Raw genomic sequence first — 21,493 nt, 5'->3', positions numbered from 1 at the left:
TTCATCTTCTTCGTGTGTTTGTGTGTGCGCGCAGCGATGTCTCGTTTGAAAATCGTAAGAATCCTAAAAATCCTGCTTAGCGCAGGAACAGTGTCGTGTTTGTGGTTTCGGCAACCACGTGATAACAACCGCCGAGAAATCCTTCAACCACGAACTGGATTTAGCCAAACTGGCCCTGGTTTCTGTCTGGCACCACATTTCAGAGAGAGGTTTTAAAAAACGTTCCCTACTGTAATTTGTAAATGCTTTCAGATTCTCTTGGCGTATTCTTATATTTGAACACACGTGATGATGATGATGGGGGGGGGGGGTATTTTCTCACCCGACGTATTTTGTCATTGGCCCTGTTCTACCAACCGGGCAACTTGAATTTGCACTCATTACATCAGTGAACGTTTGTCAGTGGCCGTGAGTTAAACGGCGGCCCTTCATTACGCCGCGTTTAGACAAAACCAATCCAGTCGAAAATGACAGCCATTAGGAAGGCGTTCACGTGTGCATTTAGCTTAAATTTGTTCAATGTCTCCGCGGAGATACATATCACAGTTAATCCACGTGAATTGATTAAAATGCTATGCGTTGTAAATGTCCAATTACTGACTTTGAACACGTTTGTACCGATTGTACACTTGGACACCCTTCTCATTTAAACGTGAAATAAAGTCTCACGTGGTTCAGAGTTGGGGGGGGGGGGTGTTCGGCCATACTTCACCACGCTGGTCGGTTCAGATGGATTGACGGGGGGATAAACTAAATAAAAATGTCATTTATAAATGTAACATTTTTATGTATTTTAGATCTTATTTGAGCAGGAGTTTTTCCCCTAGAATACACGTTTTCGCTTAAATCGAAGACTCTTGCTGTTCTACGCCAATGTCTAAGGGAATGTTATTTAAGACCCCGAATGTCTCTGTCACCGCTCAAAGGGGGAGGTAGCCCCCCAAATGTGACCGCACCCCCTTAAGACAAAGATCCCTCATATAGCCTGAACAGACTTTTGGGGCAAGTGCTGTTAGCGAGCACCGATGCAGGCCGGCCACGGCACACAAGGGGGTGAGTAGCCACCACCACGCCCGGCCGCCTTTGTCTCCCTTAGTGGCGATGCTGACACGACACCAGGTACTCACCGAGTCGAGCTCGGGGGAGGCCCTGGAGCGGTTCAGTAAGAATCGTCGCCGGTGTCGACCGACAGTGGGAATCACTCAGCTCGCCAGGTCCGTAGTCGCGCAGCACGTTACCCCCCCCCCCCCACAGTGAGACACAACCCCCCCCCCCACAGTGAGACACACCCCCCCCCCACAGTGAGACACACCCCCCCCCCCCACAGTGAGACACACCCCCCCCCCCCCACAGTGAGACACAAACACCCCCCCCCCCACAGTGAGACACACCCCCTCCCCACAGTGAGACACACCCCCCCCCCCCAGTGAGACACAAACCCCCCCCCCCCCCACAGTGAGACACAAACCCCCCCCCCACAGTGAGACACAACCCCCCCCCCCCACAGTGAGACACAAACCCCCCCCCCCACAGTGAGACACAAACCCCCCCCCCACAGTGAGACACAAACCCCCCCCCACAGTGAGACACCCCCCCCCCCAGTTGAGACACAAACCCCCCCCCCCCCAGTGAGACACAAACCCCCCCCCCCCCCACAGTGAGACACAAACCCCCCCCCACAGTGAGACACCCCCCCCCCCCCACAGTGAGACACACCCCCCCCCACAGTGAGACACACCCCCCCCCCCACAGTGAGACACACCCCCGCCCCCCCACAGTGAAACACAACCCCCCCCCCACAGTGAGACACAAACACCCCCCCCCCCCACAGTGAGACACAAACCCCCCCCCACAGTGAGACACAACCCCCCCCCTACACAGTGAGACACAACCCCCCCACAGTGAGACACAACCCCCCCCCCCCGCCAGTGAGACACAACCCCCCCCCCCACAGTGAGACACAAACCCCCCCCACAGTGAGACACAAACCCCCCCCCCACAGTGAGACACAAACCCCCCCCCACAGTGAGACACAAACCCCCCCCCCCACAGTGAGACACAACCCCCCCCCCCCAGTGAGACACAAACCCCCCCCCAGTGAGACACAACCCCCCCCCCAGTGAGACACAACCCCCCCCCCCCCCCCAGTGAGACACAAACTCCCCCCCCCAGTGAGACACAACCCCGCCCCCCAGTGGATACACAAACACACCCCCCCCCCACAGTGAGACACAAACCCCCCCCACCAAGTGAACACAACCCCCCCCCCCCATGAGACACAAACACCCCCCCCCCACAGTGAGACACAAACCCCCCCACCACAGTGACACAACCCCCCCCCCACAGTGAGACACAACCCCCCCCCCCCAAAGTGGAGACCCAAAACCCCCCCCCCCACAGTGGAGACACAATACCCCCCCCCCCACAGTGGAGACACAATACCCCCCCCCCCACAGTGAGACACAAACCCCCCCCCCACAGTGAGACCAACCCCCCCCCCCCCACACAGTGAGACACAACAAACCCCCCCCCCCACAAGTGCGACACAAACCCCCCCCCACCAGTGAGAACACAAAACCCCCACCCCACAGTGAGACACAAACAAACCCCCCCCCACAGTGAGACCACACAACCCCCCCACCCCAAAGTGAGACCAACCCCCCCCCCCCCAGTGAGACCAAATCCCCCCCCCCCCAGTGAGACACAAACCCCCCCCCACAGTGAGACACAAACCCCCCCCCACACAGTGAGACACAACCCCCCCCCCCCAGTGAGACACACCCCCCCCCCACAGTGAGACACAACCCCCCCCCCCCCACACAGTGAGACACAACCCCCCCCCCCCAGTGAGACACAAACCCCCCCCCACAGTGAGACACAAACCCCCCCCCAGTGAGACACAACCCCCCCCCCCCCAGTGAGACACAACCCCCCCCCCCCACAGTGAGACACAAACCCCCCCCCACAGTGAGAGACAACCCCCCCCCCCCACAGTGAGACACAACCCCCCCCACAGTGAGACACAAACCCCCCCCACAGTGAGACACAACCCCCCCCACAGTGAGACACAAACCCCCCCCCCACAGTGAGACACAAACCCCCCCCCCACAGTGAGACACAAACCCCCCCCCCCCACAGTGAGACACAAACCCCCCCCCACAGTGAGACACAACCCCCCCCCTCACAGTGAGACACAAACCCCCCCCCCCCAGTGAGACACAAACCCCCCCCCTCACAGTGAGACACAAACCCCCCCCCCCACAGTGAGACACAACCCCCCCCCCCCACAGTGAGACACAAACCCCCCCCCCCACAGTGAGACACAAACCCCCCCCACAGTGAGACACAAACCCCCCACACAGTGAGACACCCCCCCCCCACAGTGAGACACAACCCCCCCCCCCACAGTGAGACACAACCCCCCCCCCCCACAGTGAGACACAAACCCCCCCCCCCCACAGTGAGACACAACCCCCCACAGTGAGACACAAACCCCCCCCCCCCCCCACACAGTGAGACACAAAAAAAGTGTTAGTGTAGTAGTATTATAGTATTGTAGTAGTATTATAGTAGTATTGTAGTATTATAGTAGTATTGTAGTAGTATTATAGTAGTATTGTAGTATTATTGTAGTATTATAGTAGTATTGTAGTATTATAGTAGTATTGTAGTAGTATTGAAGTGGAGTGTTGTAGTGGAGTGTTGGAGTGGTAGTGTAGTAGTATTGTAGTAGTATTATAGTAGTATTGTAGTAGTATTGTAGTAGTAGTATTGTAGTAGTATAGTAGTGTAGTAAGTATATATGGAGGCTTGACGACAGGATCGGAGGCACACTTATTTATTACACCAACACAGTTATCACAGGTCACTTGGCTACAGGGATTCTCAACAGCTAACCCCTCTAACCTATACCAATTCCTCCACTACGGGACTAGGGGAGGCTATCTGTCCCAGCTTGGTTAAGCTGGGATCCCGGCTCCCTGAGTCACCAGACCAGCTTCGTCTGGGCTCTCGGGGCCACGCCACCGGCTTGCCCTGGTCGGCCCTTATAAGGACAGCGAGCCAGGGGAGCTCTGGGGCCTACACTAGCTGGTCTTCCGTCTTCTCTGGTTAAAGCTGAGTCCCGACCTCGAGCCCTCGAGCTCATCACCTTTTATAGGACTCGCCCCCGAGGGGGGGCCCGTGGGGGATACACATGCGGACGTCGGTGCTAGCGCCACCCTTGTGTACGGCCGTAACCCCGCCCCTTGTGTTTGTTGGCCATCCGTGGCCATGCATAATCACACCTCAACATTCGTAGCCATGCGCAATTACACCTCTACATCACCCCCCCCCTGTACAGCTCGCAGCCGTCCCTGGCTGCAAAAAAAAATCAGAATAAAGGTGCATCCCTCACAAAAACCCCGTGTGTGTGCCTCGCGTAATTTTTAACAAGAACAAGAGAACCTTAACAAGAACAACAACAGGAAGAGAGAGAGAGAGAGAGAAAAAAATAACCCGACGCACCCCCCCCGAATAAATACCCCAAAACCAACATATATACACACACTCCGGACGCCACCCCTCCCATTGTCCGCAAGGCCCCCCAACGGCCGACCTCACAATAGTCTGCGCGTTTTGGCGCGCGTTCTCGCGGCGGGCCCGTCACAAGGGCCCGTCCTGGCACGCTCAGTGACGGTTGTTGACGGTCCGGGTGCAAGAGAGTCAGGCGTCGCTGCCGAGTGACCCCCGACCCCTCCGGGAGGGGTTGGTGGGTGTGGACCCGTCACTCCTGTTGCACCTGGGGACGGAACAGTTGATGTCGGGTTAGGCGAGTGCAGCAACGTCGGGGAGTCGGCGGAACCCTCACACGTTTGGCCATGCGTGTGTGTGTGTGAACCACGGGGCGGCGCGATGAATGGTTTCAACCTTGAGGGGTGCACATACCACCGGCGCCTCCCCCATTTGACGCGAACACATTGCGGCCGCAAGACCTGTACGACCTCCACTGGCCCCCGCCACGGCCGTACCAATTTTGACGAGGTTGCCAGCGGCACCTGGGGACAGTGCAACCACGCCCTGTCCCCTGGTTTCCATTTGACCACCTGCACCCGCCCCAACCGAAGCCTCTCGTTCGCCTTCTGGCGGAGTTCGGAATTTTGCACGGCCGCTTCCCGCGCCTCAGACAATTGAGCGATGTTAAATTTAACGTGTTCGGACAAATTAGACTTCGCCTGGAGCGCCGAGAGCTTCAGCTGGGTCGCCACAGGGGGGTTAACTTCGCGCCCATACATTAAAAAGAAAGGGGAAAATCCGGTGGCCGCATGGGGAGCCATTCTGTAGGCCTGCAACACACCGGCTATGCGGAGGTCCCAATCCGTCTGGGATACCGACACCTGCTGGGACAGCATGGACGTGATGGTCCGATGCAGCCGTTCCACCATCCCGTCAGTTTGTGGGTGATACGGAGAGGTCCGAACCTTCTCCGTACCCAAGAGGTCGCACACCTCACGTAGGAGTTTACCAGAAAAATTCCTACCCTGGTCAGTAAGCAGCCGTTCCGGGGCACCCTTGTCGAGGACATAGCCCTGGACAAAGGCCTCCGCGATGGCTGCTGCCGACTGGTTCGCCAGGGGCCAGGCCATAGGCCATCTCGTGAAGTATTCAACCCCCGTTAGTAAATACCTATTGCCCCTGGGTGTAGCGGGAAATGGGCCAAGTATGTCCAGAGCGACGAGCTCGTTAACCCGGGAAACTTTTATGGACTGCAGCGGAGGGTTGGACCCCCTAGCAGGTGGCTTCCTCTGCGCGCATTGCGTGCATGACCCCAGGAGATCCCCCACGTCCTTTTCCATGCCCGGCCAGAAAAAATCTAGCTGGAGCGTGGCAAAGGTCTTGTGAACCCCCAAGTGCAGAAGCCGCTCATGAACAGCCCATACCACCTTACCCCTTAAAGCAGCAGGCACCACGAGCCGCTGGCGCCGGGTTTTACCATCCCAGTGCATTAAAAGTCCCTGGAACAACCCCCACGAGTCAACGTTTTTCACCCCCTGGCCAACCCCCCCGGCGCGACGGCGCAGAGCGAGGAGGGAGGTGTCCTCCATTTGGAGGCGACCCCATTCCGCGACCGACAACCCCAGCAACGAATCCCTCCCTTCTTGCTCGATAGGACCCGAAACCGAAGGCGCATCGGCAGCGGCCACGAGGACCGAATCGGTGGTGACGTTCGGAGACCTACAACGCCCCGAACCCAAGAGGCACGCGCACTCCGAAGTGGGTGGCAATCGCGACAGGGCGTCAGCGTTCGTGTGGCGGAGACCCTTACGATATGTGGTGACAAAGTCATAGTCTTGGAGAATCTCCAACCATCGAGACAACTGGCCCGATGGTTGTTGAACCCGCAGGGCGTATTGTAGGGCCGCATGATCCGTACGGACGGTGAACCGCCGACCGTACAGATACGGGCGGTACTGCTGAATGAAATAAACAATCGCCAATAATTCCCGACGGGTAACGCAGTACCGCTGTTCGGCTGGAGACAGTACCCGACTACCGTAAGCCACCACATGCTCTACGCCCCCAATGAGCTTGGGAAAGCAGCCTTCGCCAGAGCCAGGAGGGCCGTCCGGAAGGCCAGGGGTGACTCGTTGGCGCCCCGACTCCGATCGTGGAACAGCTGCCTGCAGTCCGAAGGCGGCCCATAGACGGCTGACAGCAGCTGCAACGCCAGGTGTAGAGTGGCGCGCTTTTCCCTCGGCGCCGAGGTGAGGGTAGCCAGGGCGTCGTTGTCCAGCATCGCTGGCAGCGCGCGTAGGGCCTCGGCGTCCGACCAGTTCGCCATCTCTTGATGAGCGATGAACCGCCTCTTGAAGCCGCCCCAATCTCCGTCAGCGCCGACAAATTCTTTAAGAGGCGGCAGACGCTGTTGTAAGGCGGCGTCCGTGGCCGCAGAACGCTCTCCGTCGCTCCCCGCCGATGATACAGTGTGGGCGGGCCGTGCACATGGCATCGCCGGTCGCTCCGATGTTGACGCGCCGGCCGGCGTTGATGATGTCACGGCTTGTGCTTGGCGCTCAGCAGACACGTGACGCGGGCTGGCCCCGCCCTCCGCTCGTACTGTAGATATGGCGAGAAATTTGACCGCGAGCCGCGTCGGGGTGGCGGGAAACGTCGCCCCGCGCCGGCTGCCGTCGTCGACCCGCGCTGCTCCTCCAGCCCCCAGCCGCGTGATCTCCTCCAACGCGGCGGCCGCGGCGTAGAGCAGGTCCGCCAGGCGGGAGTGGGCCAGCCGGAGTCCTTCGGCCGACGCATCCCCCTCCTCCTGTCGTAGCGGCGCGGGCGTACTCGGCCCCGGCTGCTCCGAATCGACCCCGGCCATCTCTGGTGGTGATTCGGCCGCGGCGTCTTCCATCTCCGACTCCCTGGTACGTGTCGTCCCTCGTGTGTCCATCGTTGGACGTTTACTTCTGACCCCAGATGTAGTAAGTATATATGGAGGCTTGACGACAGGATCGGAGGCACACTTATTTATTACACCAACACAGTTATCACAGGTCACTTGGCTACAGGGATTCTCGACAGCTAACCCCTCTAACCTATACCAATTCCTCCACTACGGGACTAGGGGAGGCTATCTGTCCCAGCTTGGTTAAGCTGGGATCCCGGCTCCCTGAGTCACCAGACCAGCTTCGTCTGGGCTCTCGGGGCCACGCCACCGGCTTGCCCTGGTCGGCCCTTATAAGGACAGCGAGCCAGGGGAGCTCTGGGGCCTACACTAGCTGGTCTTCCGTCTTCTCTGGTTAAAGCTGAGTCCCGACCTCGAGCCCTCGAGCTCATCACCTTTTATAGGACTCGCCCCCGAGGGGGGGCCCGTGGGGGATACACATGCGGACGTCGGTGCTAGCGCCACCCTTGTGTACGGCCGTAACCCCGCCCCTTGTGTTTGTTGGCCATCCGTGGCCATGCATAATCACACCTCAACATTCGTAGCCATGCGCAATTACACCTCTACAGTAGTATTATAGTAGTATTTTAGTAGTAGTATTGTAGTAGTATAGTAGTATTATAGTAGTATTATAGTAGTATTGTAGTAGTATTCTAGTATTGAAGTAGTAGTATTATAGTATTGTAGTAGTATTATAGTAGTATTATAGTAGTATTCTAGTATTGTAGTGGTAGTATTATAGTGGTATTGCAGTAGTAGTATTGTAGTAGTATTATAGTATTGTAGTAGTATAGTAGTATTATAGTAGTATTGTAGTAGTATTCTAGTATTGTAGTAGTAGTATTATAGTATTGTAGTAGTATTATAGTAGTATTATAGTAGTATTGTAGTAGTATTATAGTATTGTAGTAGTATTGTAGTAGTATTGTAGTAGTATAGTAGTATTATAGTAGTATTATAGTATTGTAGTGGTAGTATTATAGTAGTATTGTAGTAGTAGTATTGTAGTAGTATTGCAGTAGTAGTATTATAGTATTGTAGTAGTATAGTAGTATTATAGTAGTATTATAGTATTGTAGTGGTAGTATTATAGTAGTATTGTAGTAGTAGTATTGTAGTAGTATTGTAGTAGTAGTATTGTAGTAGTATTGCAGTAGTAGTATTATAGTATTGTAGTGGTAGTATTGTAGTAGTATTGTAGTAGTAGTATTATAGTATTGTAGTGGTAGTATTATAGTAGTATTGCAGTAGTAGTATTATAGTATTGTAGTAGTAGTATTGTAGTGGAGTTTTGTAGTGGAGTGGAGTGTCGGAGTGGAGTGGCTCCGCTCCGGGTCTTCGCGGCAGTCGAGCCCGGCTCGTCCCGCGCTTCCGGGCGGCTCGCCGCGGCGTGCTGGTGACGGTGGTGACGGTGACGGTGGTGGCTGTGGTGGTGGTGGTTGTGGTGGTGGTGGTGGCCGAGCCTTCTTCCTGTAGCAGCAACAACAACTGCTGCCGCGACTCCTCCTCACCCACACACCACTCACCCACCGCACGCTGCGAGCCAGCGCCACCGTCTTGTCTCCCCGGCTCCACCAGCAACAACAACAACAGCAGCAGCAACAGCAGCAGCCCGGCTCCACCACCAACAACACCAACAGCAACAACACCAACAGCAGCAGGAGCCCGGCGCTCGGTGGACAACGAAGCAGCGGCAGCGACCATCAGCGACGACTCCCGTGGCTGTAGAGCCCTGGGTGAGTGGGGGGATGAGAGGTGGTGGGTGAGTGGGGGGATGAGAGGTGGTGGGTGAGTGGGGGGATGAGAGGTGGTGGGTGAGTGGGGGGATGAGAGGTGGTGGGTGAGTGGGGGGATGAGAGGTGGTGGGTGAGTGGTGGTGGGTGAGTGGTGGTGGGTGAGTGGGGGGATGAGAGGTGGTGGGTGAGTGGGGGGATGAGAGGTGGTGGGTGAGTGGTGGTGGGTGAGTGGTGGTGGGTGAGTGGTGGTGGGTGAGTGGGGGGATGAGAGGTGGTGGGTGAGTGGGGGGATGAGAGGTGGTGGGGGAGTGGGGGGGTGAGAGGTGGGGGGTGAGCGGGGGGATGAGAGGTGGTGGGTGAGTGGGGGGATGAGAGGTGGTGGGTGAGTGGGGGGATGAGAGGTGGTGGTGAGTGGGGGGATGAGAGGTGGTGGGTGAGTGGGGGATGAGAGGTGGTGGTGAGTGAGGGGATGAGAGGTGGTGGTGAGTGGGGGGATGAGAGGTGGTGGTGAGTGGGGGGATGAGAGGTGGTGGGTGAGTGGGGGGATGAGAGGTGGTGGGTGAGTGGGGGGATGAGAGGTGGTGGGTGAGTGGGGGGATGGAGAGGTGGTGGGTGAGTGGGGGATGAGAGGTGGTGGGTGAGTGGGGGGATGAGAGGTGGTGGGTGAGTGGGGGGATGAGAGGTGGTGGGTGAGTGGGGGGATGAGAGGTGGTGGTGAGTGGGGGGATGAGAGGTGGTGGGTGAGTGGGGGATGAGAGGTGGTGGTGAGTGAGGGGATGAGAGGTGGTGGTGAGTGGGGGGATGAGAGGTGGTGGTGAGTGGGGGGATGAGAGGTGGTGGGTGAGTGGGGGGATGAGAGGTGGTGGGTGAGTGGGGGGATGAGAGGTGGTGGGTGAGTGGGGGGAGGAGAGGTGGTGGGTGAGTGGGGGGCTGAGAGGTGGTGGGGGAGTGGGGGGATGAGAGGTGGTGGGTGAGTGGGGGGATGAGAGGTGGTGGGTGAGTGGGGGATGAGAGGTGGTGGGTGAGTGGGGGGATGAGAGGTGGTGGGTGAGTGGGGGGATGAGAGGTGGTGGGTGAGTGGGGGGATGAGAGGTGGTGGTGAGTGGGGGGATGAGAGGTGGTGGTGAGTGAGGGGATGAGAGGTGGTGGTGAGTGGGGGGATGAGAGGTGGTGGTGAGTGGGGGGATGAGAGGTGGTGGGTGAGTGGGGGGATGAGAGGTGGTGGGTGAGTGGGGGATGAGAGGTGGTGGGTGAGTGGGGGGATGAGAGGTGGTGGGTGAGTGGGGGGATGAGAGGTGGTGGGTGAGTGGGGGGATGAGAGGTGGTGGGTGAGTGGGGGGATGAGAGGTGGTGGGTGAGTGGGGGGATGAGAGGTGGTGGGTGAGTGGGGGGATGAGAGGTGGTGGGTGAGTGGGGGGATGAGAGGTGGTGGGTGAGTGGGGGGATGAGAGGTGGTGGGTGAGTGGGGGGATGAGAGGTGGTGGGTGAGTGGGGGGATGAGAGGTGGGGGTGAGTGGGGGATGAAGGTGGTGGGTGAGTGGGGGATGAGAGGTGGTGGGTGAGTGGGGGATGAGAGGTGGTGGGTGAGTGGGGGATGACAGGTGGTGGGTGAGTGGGGGATGAGAGGTGGTGGGTGAGTGGGGGGATGAGAGGTGGTGGGTGAGTGGGGGGAATGAGAGGTGGTGGGTGAGTGGGGGGATGAGAGGTGGTGGGTGAGTGGGGGGATGAGAGGTGGTGGGTGAGTGGGGGGATGAGAGGTGGTGGGTGAGTGGGGGGATGAGAGGTGGTGGGTGAGTGGGGGGATGAGAGGTGGTGGGTGAGTGGGGGGATGAGAGGTGGTGGGTGAGTGGGGGGATGAGAGGTGGTGGTGAGTGGGGGGATGAGAGGTGGTGGGTGAGTGGGGGGATGAGGGAGGGAATGATGGAGTGAATGAGAGGTGGTGTCAGTGATTGAGAATACGGGAGGGAGGGATTGAATGGGTGATTGAAGGAGTAGTAATGAGTGATTTAGGTTACAAGGTAGCAGTGAATGAGTGAACGAATGAAGAAAACGCATGAGGGAGTGAATGAGTTATTTCTAGAACGAGGGAGTGAATGAATGATGTAGACAATAAGGGAGTGAATTAGTGAGTGGATTATTAACTAAGATAACGAATGATGGAGTGAGTAAGAGTAATGTGAGGGAGTGAATGAGTTGGTGATTGAATGAGGATAGTGAATGTGTGATTGAAGTAGGGAGTGAATGAGGGAGAGAATGACTGATATAATAAGAGTATGACTGATTGAAGGAGGGAGTGAATGATTGATAATAATAATTATGAGCGAGTGAAGGAGGCAGTGAGTGAAGGAGATGATGAATGAGTGGATTAGGATGGCATCTTCACTCGCCCGGTGCCGTTTTGCTTCGAGCTGGGATTTAATAGGACAAGCCGAGCCTTATACAGTGTAAGATTGAGCTTACATTGGAGGTACGTGTGTGGTGGTACATGGGGTGTGGTGGTGTGTGGTGTGTGGTGGTGTGTGGTGTGTGGTGGTGCGTGGTGTGTAGTGGTACATGGTGTGTGGTGGTGTGTGGTGGTGCGTGGTGTGTAGTGGTGCGTGGTGTGTGGTGGTGCGTGGTGTGTAGTGGTGCGTGGTGTGTGGTGTGGTGGTGGTGGTGTGTGGTGGGTGGTGTGGTGGTGTGTGGTGTGTGGTGGTGCGTGGTGTGTGGTGGTGTGTGGTGTGTGGTGGTGCGTGGTGTGTGGTGTGTGGTGGTGTGTGGTGGTGCGTGGTGTGTGGTGGTGCGTGGTGTGTGGTGGTACATGGGGTGTGGTGGTGCGTGGTGTGTGGTGGTGCGTGGTGTGTGGTGTGTGGTGGTGTGTGGTGGTGCGTGGTGTGTGGTGGTGCGTGGTGTGTGGTGTGTGGTGGTGTGTGGTGGTGCGTGGTGTGTGGTGGTGCGTGGTGCGTGGTGTGTGGTGGTACATGGGGTGTGGTGGTGCGTGGTGTGTGGTGGTGTGTGGTGGTGCGTGGTGTGTGGTGGTGCGTGGTGTGTGGTGTGTGGTGGTGTGTGGTGGTGCGTGGTGTGTGGTGGTGCGTGGTGCGTGGTGGTACATGGGGTGTGGTGGTGCGTGGTGTGTGGTGTGTGGTGGTGCGTGGTGTGTGGTGTGTGGTGGTGCGTGGTGTGTGGTGGTGTGTGGTGCGTGGTGTGTGGTGGTGTGTGGTGGGGCGTGGTGTGTGGTGGTGTGTGGTGTGTGGTGGAGCGTGGTGGTGCGTTGTGGTGCGTGGTGTGTGGTGGTGTGTGGTGGGGCGTGGTGTGTGGTGGAGCATGGTGTGTGGTGGTGTGTGGTGGTGCGTTGTGGTGCGTGGTGTGTGGTGGTGTGTGGTGGGGCGTGGTGTGTGGTGGTGTGTGGTGTGTGGTGGTACATGGGGTCTGGTGGTGCGTGGTGTGTGGTGGTGTGTGGTGGTGCGTGGTGTGTGATGGTGCGTGGTGTGTGGTGTGTGGTGGTGTGTGGTGGTGCGTGGTGTGTGGTGGTGCGTGGTGCGTGGTGGTACATGGGGTGTGGTGGTGCGTGGTGTGTGGTGTGTGGTGGTGCGTGGTGGTACATGGGGTGTGGTGGTGCGTGGTGTGTGGTGTGTGGTGGTGCGTGGTGTGTGGTGTGTGGTGGTGCGTGGTGTGTGGTGGTGTGTGGTGCGTGGTGTGTGGTGGTGTGTGGTGGGGCGTGGTGTGTGGTGGTGTGTGGTGTGTGGTGGAGCGTGGTGTGTGGTGGTGTGTGGTGGTGCGTTGTGGTGCGTGGTGTGTGGTGGTGTGTGGTGGTGCGTGGTGTGTGGTGGTGTGTGGTGGTGCGTGGTGTGTGGTGGTGTGTGATGGTGCTGTGGTGTGTGGTGGTGTGTGGTTGTGGTGGTGGGTGTGTGTGGTGTGTGGTGGGGTGGTGTGTGGGTGTGGGGGTGCGTTGTGGTGCGTGTGGTGGTGGTGTGTGTGTGGTGCGTGGTGTTGGTGGTGTGTGGTGGGTGAGTGGTGTGTGGTGGTGTGTGATGGTGCGTGGTGGTGGTGGTGTGTGGTGTGTGGTGGTGCGTGGTGTGTGGTGTGTGGTGCGTGGTGTGTGGTGTGTGGTGGTGCGTGTGTGTGATGGTGCGTGGTGTGTGGTGGTGCGTGGTGTGTGGTGGTGTGTGGTGCGTGGTGTGTGTGTGTGGTGGTGCGTGGTGTGTGATTGGTGCGTGGTGTGTGGTGGTGGTGTGGTGGTGGGTGTTTTTGTGGTGTAGTGGTGGTGATTGGTGTGTGATGGTGCGTGGTGTGTGGTGTGCTGTGGTGTGTCCGGTGGTGGTGGGTGTGTGGGGTGAGTGGTGTTGGTGGTGCGTGGTGGTAGGTTGGTGTGGTGGTGTGTGGTGTGCTGGGGTGCGTGGTGTGTGGTGGTGTGTGGTGGTTGCGTTGTGGTGCGTGGTGTTGGTGGTGTTGTGGTGGGGAGTGCCGTGTGTTTGGTGGTGTGTGGTGGTGAGTGGTTTGTGGGTGGTTGCGCTTGTGGTGGGCGTGGTGTGTGGTGGTGTTGGTGGGGGCGTGGTGTGTGGTGGTGTTGTGGTGTTGTGGTGGTGCGTGGTGTGTGGTGGTGGTGTGGTGCGTGGTGTTGTGTGGTGTTGTGGTGGTGAGTGGGTGTGTGGTGAGTTGTGTGTGGTGCGTGTGTGGTGCGTGAGTGGTGGGAGTGTGTGTGTGGTGTGTGGTGGTGCGTGGTGTGTGATGGTGCGTGGTGTGTGGTGGTGGTGTGGGCGTGGTGTTGTGGGTGTGTGGTGTGTGGTGGTGGTGGTGTGTGAGTGGTGTGTGGTGCGTGGTGTGGTACGTGGTGCGTGGTGTGTGGTGGTGTGTGGTGCGTGGTGTGTGGTGGAGCGTGGTGTGTGGTGGTGTGTGGTGCGTGGTGTGTGGTGGTGCGTGGTGTTTGGTGTGTGGTGGTGCGTGGTGTGTGGTGTGTGGTGGTGCATGATGCGTGGTGTGTGGTGGTGCATGGTGTGTGGTGGTGTGTGGTGCGTGGTGTGTGGTGGTGCGTGGTGTTTGGTGTGTGGTGGTGCGTGGTGTGTGGTGTGTGGTGGTGCATGATGCGTGGTGTGTGGTGGTGCATGGTGTGTGGTGGTGCATGGTGTGTGGTGGTGCGTGGTGCGTGGTGCTATTTGGTGGTGTGTGGTGTGTGATGGTGCGTGGTGTGTGGTGGTGCGTGGAGTGTGGTGGTGTGTGGTGTGTGGTGGTGCATGATGCGTGGTGTGTGGTGGTGCATGGTGTGTGGTGGTGCGTGGTGTGTGGTGTGTGGTGGTGTGTGGTGTGTGATGGTGCGTGGTGTGTGGTGGTGCGTAGAGTGTGGTGGTGTGTGGTGTGTGGGGCATGGTGTGTGGTGGTGCGTGGTGTGTGGTGGTGCGTGGTGCGTGGTGTGTGGTGGTGCGTGGTGTGTGGTGGTGCGTGGTGTGTGGTGGTGTGTGGTGTGTGGTGGTGTGTGGTGGTGTGTGGTGGTGCGTGGTGTGTGGTGGTGCGTGGTGTGTGGTGGTGTGTGGTGCGTGGTGTGTGGTGGTGCATGGTGTGTGGTGGTGCGTGGTGTGTAGTGGAGCGTGGTGCGTGGTGTGTGGTGGTGCGTGGTGTGTGGTGGTGTGTGTGTGGTTTGTGGTGTGTGGTGGTGCGTGGTGTGTGGTGGTGCGTGGTGTGTGGTGGTGTGTGTGTGGTTTGTGGTGTGTGGTGGTGCGTGGTGTGTGGTGGTGCGTGGTGTGTGGTGGTGCGTGGTGTGTGGTGCGTGGTGGTGCGTGGTGTGTGGTGGTGCGTGGTGTGTGTGTGGTTTGTGGTGTGTGGTGGTGCATGGTGTGTGGTGGTGCGTGGTGGTGCGTAGTGTGTGGTGTGTGGTGGTGCGTGGTGTGTGGTGGTGTGTGGTGTGTGTGTGGTTTGTGGTGTGTGGTGGTGCGTGGTGTGTGGTGGTGTGCGGTGTGTGATGGTGCGTGGGGTGTGGTGGTGCGTGGTGTGTGGTGGTGCGTGGTGTGTGGTGGGGCGTGGTGTGTAGTGGTGCGTGGTGTGTGGTGGTGCGTGGTGTGTGGTGGTGCGTGGTGCGTGGTGTGTGGTGGTGCGTGGTGTGTGGTTTGTGTGTGGTTTGTGGTGTGTGGTGGTGTGTGGTGGTGTGTGGTGTGTGATGGTGCGTGGTGTGTGGTGGTGCGTGGTGTGTGGTGGTGCGTGGTGTGTGGTGGTGCGTGGTGGTGCGTGGTGCGTGGTTGTGCGTGGTGTGTGGTGGTGTGTGGTGGTGCGTGGTGGTGCGTGGTGTGTGGTGGTGCGTGGTGTGTGATGGTGCATGGTGTGTGGTGGTGCATGGTGTGTGATGGTGCATGGTGTGTGATGGTGCGTGGTGTGTGATGGTACATGTGTGTGTGTGTGTGATGGTACATGGTGTGCTATGTAGGACCAGGCTCTGTTGATTATTCATAGCACGCACAACAATTATACCATTAAGTAGAGCAGACTAATCAGCAGGTGATATCTTGATATCCAATCGTCGCCATGGTCAGTAATTCATATTGTCACGTGCATTTTCTCAAAACAGAAATTGTGGTCGATGACTTCTCATACACTATGTACAAAGACAACACCATGTAACCACAGACACACCCCATGTACACACACACACCGTGTACCATCACACACAACATGTAACATCACACTCAATATGTACCATCACACACACCATGTACCTACACACACACACACCATGTATCTACACATTCCAAGTACCATACACGTGCCATGTACCTACGCACACAACAACCGCCATTTGCCACTAAGTGACACCGCTGGTACCAGTGATCGGCAAGTCCACTCAGCTCCATGTGCACTCATGAAGTGTCTACGGGACGGACCCAGGTGCCATGGGTTGACTGACAGAGATTACTGGCAGATGCACCACCTGTACCCCCACTGCGCCAACTTTCTGTGTTTTAGCCGCCCGGCGCTCCGCTCGTTGTGAGCGTCGCTCCTCTGGCCTCTGCAGTTGTTAGAAGGCGACTGCCTCCAACTGCCCAGTAGCAGCATCCTTCACGAGCCTCCTCCACAGAGGCCAATCTTGACACCGCTGGTGCCAGTGATCGGCAAGTCCACTCAGTTCCACATCATCCTGCACTGCATCTATTCACCAGATTATGCTGCGTCTGTTTAGCCCTCTCTATCTGGCCAAACAAAGCTGTTTGGGCATGCGGTGGCTGGGCATGCGGGCTACATGCCCCAGCCAACGCAGTCTTGCCTGACAGAGGAGCTCGCCAATGGGACTTTGTCCAGATCTTTCAAGGATTTGTGAGCTCCTTACACAATTCAGCCTGGGTAAACCCAGGATGGATCATAGGCAGACCAGCCAGTATGTTTCTAACCGGCGAAGATGTTCCATCCGGGGGGTTCGTGTTTCGCAAGCAAAGAAAAGGGAAGGCATGGCAATGGCTGAAAGAACCCGAAGCTTCGTGTGGAGCGACATACAAGGTAGCTTCCACACAGCATTACGCAGCCAATGAAAATATCCCGCTCAATTGATTCGGAGTGAGACCTCTGCTGTCAAACCGAAGCTGGGCATAAGCACACTGCCCAGGCATGGAAACCTCTCCACAACTACCTCATGACCAATGGCCAATGGGGTAGTTGTGGAGGGGGTGGAGTGCTTGTAATTCGTGGTTTAATAGTAATTTAATTTAAGGTGGAGGGGTCACCAGCCCCTCGCACTCGTCCAGAGCCCCCATTTGCAGCTGTGGTGGCTTTGAGTGCCTCGAGGGGAACAACCGATTGGAATTGGCTCTCCCCCAGGTCATTGCTCACCACCACGGCAGCATTGCCATCCGGCACCGTCGAGGAGGTACAGGGGGGTTGTTTTTTCCACACACCGTGTACCTACACACACACCGTGTACCTACACACACACCGTGTACCTACACTCACACCATGTACCTACACACACACCATGTACCATACACACACCATGTACCATACACACACACACCATGTACCTACACACACCATGTACCATACACACACCATGTACCATACACACACACCATGTACCTACACACACACACCGTGTACCTACACTCACACCGTGTACCATACACACACACCATGTACCTACACACACACACCATGTACCTACACACACACCATGTACCTACACACACACACCATGTACCATACACTCACACCATGTACCTACACACACACCATGTACCTACACTCACACCGTGTACCATACACACATACCATGTACCTACACACACACACCATGTACCTACACTCACACCATGTACCTACACACACACCATGTACCTTCCACACACACCGTGTACCTACACACACACCATGTACCACTACACACACACACACCATGTACCTACACACACACACCGTGTACTTACACACACACCGTGTACCTACACACACATCATGTACCACTACACACACACACCGTGTACCTACACACACACACCGTGTACATACACACACACACACACCGTGTACCTACACACACACACCATCTACCTACACACACATACCACGTACCTACACTCACACCATGTACCTACACACACACCATGTACCTACACACACACCGTGTACCTACACTCACACCATGTACCTACACACACACCACGTACCACTACACGCACACACCGTGTACTTACACACACCATGTACCTACAAACACACCTTGTACCTACACACACATCATGTACCACTACACACACACACCGTGTACCTACACACACACCGTGTACCTACACACACACCGTGTACATACACACACACACCGTGTACCTACACACACACCATCTACCTACACACACACACCACGTACCTACACACACACACCGTGTACCTACACACACACCATGTACCTACACACACACCATGTACCTACACACACACACCATGTACCTACACACACACACCACGTACCTACACACACACACCGTGTACCTACACACACACACACACCACGTACCTACACACACACACACCGTGTACCTACACACACACACCGTGTACCTACACACACACCATGTACCATACACACACACCGTGTACCTACACACACACACCATGTACCTACACACACACACACCATGTACCTACACACACACACCGTGTACCTACACACACACCACGTACCTACACACACACCACGTACCTACACACACACCACGTACCTACACACACACCACGTACCTACACACACACACCATGTACCTACACACACACCCCGTGTACCTACACACACACCACGTACCTACACACACACACCGTGTACCTACACACACACCATGTACCTACACACACACCATGTACCTACACACACACACACACCGTGTACCTACACACACACCCCGTGTACCTACACACACACCACGTACACCTACACACACACACCACGTACCTACACACACACACCACGTACCTACACACACACACACCATGTACCTACACACACACCACGTACCTACACACACCACGTACCTACACACACACCACGTACCTACACACACACACACCATGTACCTACACACACACCCCGTGTACCTACACACACACACCACGTACCTACACACACACACCACGTACCTACACACACACACACCATGTACCTACACACACACCACGTACCTACACACACACCACGTACCTACACACACACCGTGTACCTACACACACACCCCGTGTACCTACACACACACCGTGTACCTACACACACACACACCATGTACCTACACACACACACACCATGTACCTACACACACACACACCATGTACCTACACACACACCCCGTGTACCTACACACACACCGTGTACCTACACACACCCCCCGTGTACCTACACACACACCGTGTACCTACACACACACACACCATGTACCTACACACACACACACCATGTACCTACACACACACACCATGTACCGACACACACACACCGTGTACCTACACACACACACTCCGTGTACCTACACACATACCACGTACCTACACTCACACCATGTACCTACACACACACCATGTACCTACACACACACACACCATGTACCTACACACACACACCGTGTACCTACACACACACACCCCGTGTACCTACACACACACACACACACCGTGTACCTACACACATACCACGTACCTACACTCACACCATGTACCTACACACACACCCCGTGTACCTACACACACACCATGTACCTACACACACACCCCGTGTACATACACACACACACCACGTACCTACACACACATACCACGTACCACTACACACACACCATGTACCTACACACACACCGTGTACCTACACACACACCACGTACCTACACACACATACCACGTACCACTACACTCACACCGTGTATCTACACACACACCACGTACCACTACACACACACCGTGTACCTACACACACACCACGTACCTACACACACACACCGTGTACCTACACACACACCACGTACGTACACACACACCACGTACCTACACACACACCACGTACCTACACACACACCACGTACCTACACACACACCACGTACCTACACACACACACCGTGTACCTACACACACACCACGTACCTACACACACACACCATGTACCTACACACACACACCGTGTACCTACACACACACCCCGTGTACCTACACACACCCCACGTACCACTACACACACACACCATGTACCTACACACACACACCGTGTACCTACACACACACCATGTACCTACACACACACCATGTACCTACACACACACCATGTACCTACACACACACCATGTACCTACACACACCATGTACCTACACACACACCATGTACCATACACACACACACCATGTACCTACACACACACCATGTACCTACACACACACCGTGTACCTACACACACACACCATGTACCTACACACACACCCCGTGTACCTACACACACACCACGTACCACTACACACACACACCGTGTACACACACACACACCATCTACCTATACACTCACACACCATGTACCACTACACACATACCCCGTGTACCTACACACACACCACGTACCCTACACACACACACACCATGTACCTACACACACACCACGTACCACTACACACACACACCGTGTACCTACACACACACCACGTACCACTACACACACACCCCGTGTACCTACACACATACCGTGTACCTACACACACACCGTGTACCTACACACACACCGTGTACCTACACACACACCGTGTATCTACACACATACCGTGTACCTACACACACACCGTGTACCTACACACACACCGTGTACCTACACACACACCGTGTATCTACACACATACCGTGTACCTACACACACACCGTGTACCTACACACACACCGTGTATCTACACACACACCGTGTACCTACACACACACCGTGTACCTACACACACACCGTGTATCTACACACACACCACATACCACTACACACACACACCGTGTACCTACACACACACCGTGTATCTACACACACACCACGTACCACTACACACACCCCGTGTACCTACACACATACCGTGTACCTACACACACACCGTGTATCTACACACATACCGTGTACCTACACACACACCGTGTACCTACACACACACCGTGTATCTACACACACACCGTGTACCTACACACACACCGTGTATCTACACACACACCGTGTACCTACACACACACCGTGTATCTACACACATACCGTGTACCTACACACACACCGTGTACCTACACACACACCGTGTACCTACACACACACCGTGTACCTACACACACACCGTGTATCTACACACACACCGTGTACCTACACACACACCGTGTACCTACACACACACCGTGTATCTACACACACACCGTGTATCTACACACACACCGTGTACCTACACACACACCATGTACCTACACACACACCGTGTACCTACACACACACCGTGTATCTACACACATACCGTGTACCTACACACACACCGTGTATCTACACACACACCGTGTACCTACACACACACCGTGTACCTACACACGTACACACACACCGTGTACCTACACACACACCGTGTACCTACACACACACCGTGTACCTACACACACACCGTGTATCTACACACACACACCACGTACCTACACACACACCCCGTGTACCTACACACACACCGTGTACCATACACACACACACCATGTACCTACACACACACCATGTACCTACACACACACCGTGTACCTACACACACACACCATGTACCTACACACACACCCCGTGTACCTACACACACCACGTGCCACTACACACACACACCGTGTACACACACACACACCATCTACCTATACACTCACACACCACGTACCAC

At 56.2% G+C, this 21,493-nt stretch overlaps 1 protein-coding gene across 1 annotated transcript in view; it reads left to right on the top strand.

Moving 5' to 3' along the window:
• Window positions 1-8,808: 8,808 nt before the first annotated feature.
• Window positions 8,809-21,493, top strand: part of LOC133344957 (hypermethylated in cancer 1 protein-like) — a 33,017-nt gene continuing 20,332 nt past the window's right edge. The window contains exon 1 of the mRNA XM_061555292.1: window positions 8,809-9,159. The gene's annotated coding sequence lies outside the window, so the exon portion shown is untranslated. The remainder of the gene's footprint in view (window positions 9,160-21,493) is intronic.

The sequence above is a fragment of the Lethenteron reissneri genome, chromosome 3 (assembly GCF_015708825.2).
Source record: "Lethenteron reissneri isolate LAM-NWPU_2019-01 chromosome 3, ASM1570882v1, whole genome shotgun sequence".
Taxonomy (NCBI): Eukaryota; Metazoa; Chordata; class Hyperoartia; order Petromyzontiformes; family Petromyzontidae; genus Lethenteron; species Lethenteron reissneri.
The sequence above is the reverse complement of the archived record's forward strand: the minus strand, read 5'-3'. Positions and strand labels throughout refer to the sequence as shown.